Consider the following 6,465-nt stretch of genomic DNA (forward strand, 5'->3'; position numbering starts at 1 on the left):
CAAATAGAAGAAAAATCAGGGAGCTCAGCACAGGTCTCACTGATCCCTGTTTTTCCCATATCTATTTGTGTATTTTATCCAGCTACACATATTCTAATACAAAGTTGTCTGTAATACTCCTGCCTCTAGCATTACTTATTAATTTTATTTTAAATAGTCATGGCTTTAACAAAACACAGTGAGACAATTTGGTTTGGACTAGAATATATGCATTCTTCTTTCAGTATATATACTAATATATTAGTATATTAGTATAAATAGCATATAAATAGTATATATATATATATGTATATATATATGCACTAATACTATATACCATATGTGTACTAATACTATATATATAGTATATATAGTATTAGTATATAGAATACTTTTTCTTTCTCTCTCTTTCTCCTAACTGTTTCATTCCTTTTTTATCTTGTGGAGGGCTCAAAGCATGTACACCTTTATCACACTGACCATGAAAGAGGAAAACATGAACTTGAATTCACTCAAATGGAAAAGAAACTAGGAATCTCCCTTCATCATTCATTTTCTGAGAGGATGGTCTATCTAGTATGACCTCCAGTATGATATGGGTAGACTCTTCCTTTCTTTACAAAGGAGAAAAAGGAGTGACCTCGTGCTGTTTTATTCAGAAGCAGCAGTTTTCTGCTGTCCTGTTGATACCTGTCAGCTGATGAGAAACCAGGTTTCTATACTGCTATACAGCCCAATCTCAGAAAATGGGATCGAGAGGCAGACATGTTCCTGAGATCTGTACATTTTTGACTCAGCCTCCAAGGGGCTCTGTGGTATTGTCCAGAAAGGTCCCAGGATGAGGGAAGAGACGAGAAAGTTGACTCCATGTATCAGAAGCTTGATTTATTATTTTATGATAGATAATATATTAAAACTACACTAAAAGAATAGAAGAAAGGATTTCACTAGAAGGCTAAGCTAAGAATAGAAAAGGAATGAATAACAAAGGTTTGTCTCTGACCAAGACCGTCCAGACAGGTCATCTGTGATTGGCCCTTAATTGGAAACAGCCAGATGAGGCCAATCACAGATTCCCCCTGTTGCATTCCACAGCAGCAGATAAGAATTGTTTACCATTTGTTCCTGAGGCCTCTCAGCTTCTCAGGAGGGGAAAAATCCTAAGGAAAGGATTTTTCATAAAACATGTCGGTGACAGGGCTCCACTCTCTCTCTGTGCTTTATGGGCACTGAACCTCAGGGCACAGCTGCAGGGTTTGGATTTTGTCTGGGACAATGACACATTCAGTCCCCAGCTGCAGAGCATGTGAAACTTCTCCTTGGATACATTCTACCTTTCCTCTTGACTGACTGAAGCCAGCCCTTAGCCTAAGCAGTACTTAGAGAAGGTAACTGCAAATCTGGGGAGCGCAGAGTCTACAGAGCTGCCTGGATGGTCCTCAACAACTCTCACTTCATCACAGTCAGTTCCTTCATAGCCCTGACACAGTGGCAGACAATGTCTCTGCCATTATTTCCAGATCTTCATTTGATGTTTCTCCTCTCAAATAAATCCTTAGTTCTCCAAGGCATCTGTCTGGAGGGTCTTAAAATTTAAGTGTAGATATGTTGAGGTTCTCCAGGTTCTCTGCACACACGATATATTGTCCTGACAAAGATACCTCCTGCACACCCCAGCTGCTGCTGTGACATTGATAATGTAGGGCTCAGATTCAGAAACAATGAATTTTTGCACTTCTCTGCAGTTCCTCTGTAAATGGTAGAAATTTTAGCTAATATGAGAGTGACTACTTTATTTTTTCTTTTTGCATTCTAAACAGTATGCAATATGTAAGGAGCCTGAATTAATTAATTTATACGGGATAACATAAACTTCACTAATTTAAAGGATTATTATGAATTTTTATACTGAAAATACAATCTTATTGAGAGGCAAATTACTTCAGCAACTTGTATTCCCGAGGAAACACCAGTGTGTAGATCTTTCAAGAAGCCATGATATATGCTAGAAATGCAGGTGATGTCAGTGTGGCTATGTGGCAAGACTGGGTGTCTGGAGCTGATGGAGAAGCTCCAGAAGCCTGCCTTTGTCACTTGACTGGGGCAGAAGGAAATTCACCCTGCTATTCATACTGATTCTGACAGAGACCACATCCAAATGTTTAAAAAATTGGCTGAAGTAATTGAATTTGCTGAGGACAACTGAACATTTATTTTCAGCCATTCCTTCTCATGCTGGCTGGGTTTTCTATACTATCTGCCAGGAGAAAAACAGCCCATAACACCCATTTCACATAGCTTTAAGGAAAAACTCTTTTTTTATGACAAAGTTTGATATGTGGCTTTCTGAAAACTCCAGGACATGGCAGTGCCACAAAAATCAATCTTTGATTTTACCATGGCTAGGTCTGATATGTAGTACAAAACCTCTCCATCTGATCTGAACAGCCTGCTTTTACTTTCTTGCCCACACACAAGGACAGTTCTCAAAACCTGACAAATTGCCGAGCACCACCATTAGACTGTGTCTGGTGTGCTAATCATGCTCTAGATAATTTCCTAGTGTTTTACCCAGCTGGAAGAGAATTTGACCAGGATGATAACTACTGAAGAACATCCTTCCAAAATGCCTGGTATTAGCCATTGGCTTCCTACTACTGGTTGCCTCACAGGAGGCTTGTTAGGCCAGGAAGAGCTGACCACATTCCATGTTGTCGTGGCTGGAGGACAGCAAAGGCTGGTTAAGCACTCAGCTCTGCTGGTGCTGAGTACCCAGGTCTGGTGCAGTCAGATACTCTCTATTAACAGGGTAAAATGAGGATCTTACACAAAAATGCATTTAAGTCAGGCTAAGGTTTACCTCTAAAGAAGTTAAATTCATATCTCACCAAATAATAACGCCTGTAGGTCCCAGAGCATTCTCTCCAATAGTGTTAAAAAGAACTTTCTACAGTGAAAGAGTAAAGATATCACTGTCAGGTTACTTTAGCATCTCACAGCCTTTCTAAAGTAATCCAGTAGTAAGTTATAAGGCTGTCTCCCAGACTAGGGCTTCATTCTGGTCCCTATGAACTATATTTTATTCTGGCTAAAGGTTTTCTGTCGAGACTACAGTGAGTATTAAACTGAAGTTGCAAACTTAGGTACTGCCTGAGATGTTGGTAATAAAGAAGTGAATAAATTGGGAGGAAAAAAAGGCATTATAATCCACTTTGATGCAAAAATTTAATCGCAGTTATTTGATAATTCATCAATTACTAGAAGCAACTTAAATCCTTTCATTAAAGTGTGATTTTTTACAAAAGAATTTCCCAAAACTTTTCCTCAGTTCTCTTTTTGTTGATAAGGGGATGGAGAGAGCCATTTTGCTATGTCAATCAGTTGTTTTCCAGTCCTTCCCCAATTTGAGAGCTGTGATTCCAAAGGCAGGCATTGTTCTTGCTGCTTTCCCTAGGAGCTCACTCAGATTCTTCTAAAAACCTCGAAAAGCAACTGTAAATAGGCCCACACTATAGGAGGGAAATACCAGCACTGTGCAACCTTAAATGAAAAAGAAAATGCAACACTTTGCAAATTTTAAGAATTTCAGTTACAATATTCTTTCAAGTTTACATTGTTTCTTATTTTGTTCCCGGGAGATATCTTTCACTGTCCTGCTCACAGAGCAGGCTGTAAGGAGAAGGTATTTGGTCCTTGGATATTTATCCTTAATTTGAACCATGACCAAGGATCAGCAACAAGTAAATTATTATGCCATAAGCGCAGAATTTGGAAGGCCATTGATAAGCAAGTGACTCCCTAGACAACATCAGTGATTATGGGGAGTTTGAGGGCCACAGTACATCAAGAAATGATGGGAAAAAACTTCACAGAGATATGTTGTCTGAAGGGGAAAAGAGGCAGAAACTGGACGTAAAATGGCAAAGAGAGTGCAGCAGTTATTGATGTCTGTCTATCCTGTCCTTGCAAAGCTGAGGAAGAGCAAGCTGGGTAAAACACCAAGGCAGGTGTCTCCATCTCCTTTAATGTCTTCAGGACCAAGAGAAGTGAGGCTCCTTGCTGGGCAGAGTAGTGAGTGAGTAATGGCAGTGATAAGGGAGTAGTGAAACCTAATGGAAGAGGGAGCTAATGTTCCTTGTCAGACAGGGTCCCAACTTCAGATTCAGTACCTGGGATGAAAATTCAAACACATAGCCTTCAAAAGCAAATACAGCTCACTTGCTAAACTCTGGAACAGAGAAACTAGGGTCTGTTGGTAGTGCAGTCACTGTCTACAGGTGAGAACAAAACCAGGGCAGTGATGGACTAATCATGCTGCTTTTCCACAGGAATTCTACTGCCCTTATCCAGATTCTGGGAGGATGTCCAGAACCACATTAAAAAAGGCCTAGGGTAATGGAATTATCTCAAAAATACTGTTATGTGTGTGTTTGTATGTGTTCAGCTGATGTGAGCAGTACTCCTCTGTTCTGGGGCCTGAACCAACATAGGTATTACAGGACTAAATTGTATGGTTTTAAGGTGGAGGCACACAGAAAGGCTGTTGGTTCCGATTTTCCATTCTTATGTATACAGAACAAGTTGCTAACATTTCTGCTTCAGTTTCCCTTCTTAAAAAAAGGGCAGGAATCTGGGGATTAGTGATTGCATACCTGAACAGAAGTACCTGAGGGAGGATTAATGTATTAACAGCCTCCTATGTACTTCATCAAATTTCTGAGCTCCTTTTAATCCATTCAAATGACTGAGTACAGCCTTGCTTGAGTACAGCCTAGCAAGGAATTAAATTTAAAAAAAAAAAAATATTCGAGGCTGTGTTTTTTCTTCAGAACATTGTGCTCTTTAAGCATGTGGATAATTAGCATGAACCAGCAGAGCTGGCCCAAGTAGGAGGTTTTCCATCCTGATGCACCATCTGCAAGAATGGTTAAAGGATAAATGCAGCCTACATTGTTCCAGCAAAAACTTCCAATAGAGAGAAATAATAAAGGCTCCTCTTGACAGCCTAGTCAGGTATACACAAATACAGGCAAAGCATAATCTTGGGATGCCGTGAAGGAAATCCCTATGGATTCATTCAACCTAAACTGAGAAAAGTACAAAATGTTTTTGACTGTTTCCAAGGGGTTTCTAAATGTCAATGGAAATATACAGGGCTGCAAAGCTATTCCAGAGACAGGAAAATTCATTGCTCCCCAAAACTTCACTCTTTGGGCAGGAACCAGTGTAGTTCTAATCATGGAAACTGTAATTATGACAGTCAGGGTGTAAGTAGCATCCCCACAGGCTCTTTGGTTTGCTTTCCATTCCTAAAACACTTGTTTCCTTCATAAAAGGTTTTGGACTTTCTTCAAAGGGAATTGATAATAGTCAACATAATTTGCTGAAATATTCTCTTCCATTTCAGTTATGAGTTTCCTGGACTTTCCTCTGTAGATATCTTTTGCACCACACACATCTTTTGTAGGCCCACTGAGGGCTCCAGTGTGTGCAATCTGTGACAGCCACCCCAGGGAAGACCTCAGCTGGGATCTAATAGTTAATGCCATGCCTTTTTTTTTTTCTGGATGGGTTTGAAAACTGAATTTTTAGGGTATGCTACAATTAACACGGATTTCCTGTGATGTGCCTGCCCTCTTGCCTTAGCTGGGGGCTTCAAACCATACAGAACTTTTTCAGGTTCAGTACATCATACCTCAGGAATCACAGCTCTGTTAGGCATTCCAGGAGCCTTGAAAGGCTGTCTCTCCCAAACTGGTGGTCAGGCTGATTTCAAAGCAAGAGAAGTCCAGATGGGTGGTATGTGCAGCCATGCCAGGGGCTGAAAGGTGAACAATGCATAACTGTGTTCCATTTCCAGGAAGTATTTTGGCAACTTAAGAGATAACATTGGGCAGATCTCCCAGTCTGTCTGTAAAACATAACAGCTCTCAGTATTTATTCTGTATATAAATATATGAATTGGTATCAGTCAATTCTAAGGCATCTACCATGCTAACTCTGAAGAAACAAGGTAAGCACAATCTAACCCAAACAAAGGGGGGAAATTCCCAGCCAAAGTAAATTGGTATAAGTCTGGGAGCCATCCTGATGCAGTTACTTTTCTCATCAATTCACCAAGGGTGTTGCCATCATTTCAGTGGGCCCCAGGATATCTTAGTGGCTGTGGCTGTTGCAGTGGAAAGCCTGATGAAGACATGGTTTCCTTATCATTCTAGCTTTCTCAATAACAACCAAGGGAGTAAATCTGAAATCAAACCTTGGCTTTTATCCCCATCTTCACAATTTCACGAGCATCCCTGGCCTGCCTGTGCAATGCCAGCCAGAGATACTCCAAATAGCTCTAAACAAGCGCACGTATTTCATTGTCATTGTGCAGTACCGTAAAGGGATCCAAGTTCAAACCCTTGGACAGCAATAAAGCAGATACATGAACACTTGTCCTGAGCTATTTATTAGCCTGCCTCCACTATAACATGCAGCTAG

General features: G+C 40.4%; 1 pseudogene; it reads right to left on the reverse strand.

The window, feature by feature from the left end:
- Nucleotides 1-1,451: 1,451 nt before the first annotated feature.
- LOC103813697 (hyaluronidase-4-like) lies at nt 1,452-6,256 on the reverse strand (annotated as a pseudogene).
- Between the last annotated feature and the right edge of the window lie 209 nt (nt 6,257-6,465).

Source organism: Serinus canaria, chromosome 1A (assembly GCF_022539315.1).
Source record: "Serinus canaria isolate serCan28SL12 chromosome 1A, serCan2020, whole genome shotgun sequence".
Classification (NCBI taxonomy): Eukaryota; Metazoa; Chordata; class Aves; order Passeriformes; family Fringillidae; genus Serinus; species Serinus canaria.